Below are 2,500 nucleotides of genomic sequence, written 5' to 3' on the forward strand. Positions count from 1 at the left end.
TTGTGCCAGACAACTTGTTATGATTTTGCTATCCTTAATTTTTATACTTCTTTTCACAAAAATCAAACACACACACAAAAATATGAGGTAGTTCCACTACCAATTGTTACTAAATACAGTTTATTCCTAAGGTGTTTCAAAAGCACTTTTTCTTATGAAGAGTTTTTTTTTATCTATGTCTTTTTTTTTTAATTTTGAACATACGAACAGTAATTTTTAAAAAATTTTCATTGATTCTCAGACATCTCCACGATGCCTTTAATGACTACATTAGATGTAATTGCTTGGAAAGTGTACTCTGCTTGGCAGACGCTCTGAGCAAATAAAAATGGACATCCACTCCCTAGTAACCATTAATACATCATCACACTTTACATACATATAAACATATTCATCTTATTGATCGCGTTCGTGCGAGAAACCAGTGTTGTTGAATAACACGGTTCATTTTCTGCCATTATTACCACTGCCTTACATCTCTCTCTCTCTCTCTCTCCTGTTATTAGCTTTCTGAAACAAGTTCACGGATGTATTTATCTCTCTCTCTCTCTCTGTTGATTGAAATTCTTCTTCACTGCTGGTCACTCATAAAACTCTTTCTCTTTCTCTCTCTCTCTCTCTCTCTCTCTCTCTCTCTCTCTCTCTCTTTCTCTCTCTTGATTGAGTCTTTTTTATTACTTCTCTCTCTCTCTCAATCTGTTGATTGACAGTCCTGTGCAATGGCTGTCACTCAGAAAAAAAAAGTCAATACGTTTCAACATCTCGAACACATTTTGAAGATTTGGTTTGCCTTGTCATTCCTATTTGTTATCGGGGTATTTACGTGAAGAAGAAGAAGAAGAAGAAGAAGAAGAAGAAGAAGAAGAAGAAGAAGAAGAAAACAGGGTGAAGAAGAAGATTTAAAAAAAATTTAAAAAAGGGGAAAAAAACTTGTTGCAGTAACTATAGTCTTCGTAATTTTATGAAATGTCGAAAACTGTCGTCCCTCGATGTGCATGTGTATGTTTTCTGTGTTTTAGCTCCAAATACGATATAGTCAAGTGGTAGCTCGTAGCTACTTCGATGTCTTCTTAAAACTACTGCTCTTTGTATGACCGCTGACATTGTAGTTGAAAGGAAACAGAAGAAACTTTCCATCTATTTTTCTAAGCATATAGATGAGAACTCATTTTTTTTTCCGAACCAACCCCGCTTATTTTTTCCCCCTGTTCAAATTTGTATTTTCAAAGTTGTTCCTTGAAGCTCTAACTCTCTCTCTCTCTTTAAAAGTTGATGAGTATTACAGTCTATAAGACATGGAAGTGAAACAGAAAAGGAGAAAAGATTGTTATCCTTCTTCCTGCATTTTCCGTTCCCTCCTGTTACCCCTCCTTTCAAACGAACGCTTTAATACTCTTTGAAAGCTTGAATTTCAAGTCAGTGGCCCCTGTGGTGGTGGTGGTGGTGGTGGTGGGCTTGTTCCATATGAATGGGGTTCATCTGCTGAATCATAGCCATAATTGTAGAGTTATTATTACCTCGGATGATCCGGTCACATTCTGTCAACTTAATAATGCCTAGTATCTCGTCAGTTTCAACCAAGAGACTGGGAAGGAGTTAGCACTCTAACTGCCAGTGATTGCATGACGTCTTTTGTAGTCATTCTGATCTCTGAATATATCAGTGCCTACGCAGGATCGAAGGAAAATACAGCCGTTATTAATATGCAGGAACTGAATTGTGGTCCCTTTATGTAAGGTGTTGATGAGGTTGTATACAGTGTGCTCAGAGCAGCAAGAGCTGAGGTCTACGTACAGTTCTCTTTGAGATCTTGAAGCAATTGTCTTTTGAGGAAAGTTATTCAGTTTTCCGCATTTCATTCGCATTCCGTACTCGAACAGTCCACTCAGAATCTGCTTACAAAACTTATTTGTTTCCAGTGTCACAAACCAACATTTTTTTTTCAAAGAACAGAGAAAAACAGAAAGAAAGGAAAGTCATTTTTACCATCTTTGTATATCAGCAGTGTTGGACTCAGTTTCATACTAACTAACACAGAGGTGTCATTCAAAGGCGGCCAGGAAGAGGAAAGCAGAGAATAAAACTTAGCAAAAACAGACTGTGCAGTGAGGACACGCATTCCTATATATTATCATGCCAATGATACATTTTGATAAATCCGTTCATACAGATACAAGTGACATTTTTCTCCTCGATGCCTGACCGTAGTGTAGTAGCATTTCACAAGTAGGAAATTACTGCTCTTCCGTTTATTCTGATATTTGTCGGTACTTCAAAGGCTGGATTCGTAAAAGTGATGTGTCGTCAAGCCGTGATCGGTCATCGACCCGGACAATAATATTTAAGGTCAAGTTGTCTTTATTTATTTATTTTTTTTTTCGTGTTAGAAACGGACAATACTCAAGAGCGCTCTAGTCGCATGGGATTTCTTGATCTTCCCGGATTATACTAAGAGTCATTATTTGTGAATATGTCTTGTTATTCATACACTGAGAATATA

The 2,500-nt window shown here is 37.1% G+C and overlaps 1 protein-coding gene across 1 annotated transcript in view; it reads left to right on the top strand.

Moving 5' to 3' along the window:
* Positions 1-2,500, top strand: part of LOC135201316 (phospholipid scramblase 1-like) — a 42,309-nt gene that overhangs the window by 39,795 nt on the left and 14 nt on the right. Inside the window, exon 7 of the mRNA XM_064230177.1 lies at positions 1-2,500. This exon is cut by the window's left edge and continues 634 nt beyond it; it is cut by the window's right edge and continues 14 nt beyond it. The gene's annotated coding sequence lies outside the window, so the exon portion shown is untranslated.

The sequence above is a fragment of the Macrobrachium nipponense genome, chromosome 23 (genome assembly GCF_015104395.2).
Source record: "Macrobrachium nipponense isolate FS-2020 chromosome 23, ASM1510439v2, whole genome shotgun sequence".
In the NCBI taxonomy this organism is placed as follows: domain Eukaryota; kingdom Metazoa; phylum Arthropoda; class Malacostraca; order Decapoda; family Palaemonidae; genus Macrobrachium; species Macrobrachium nipponense.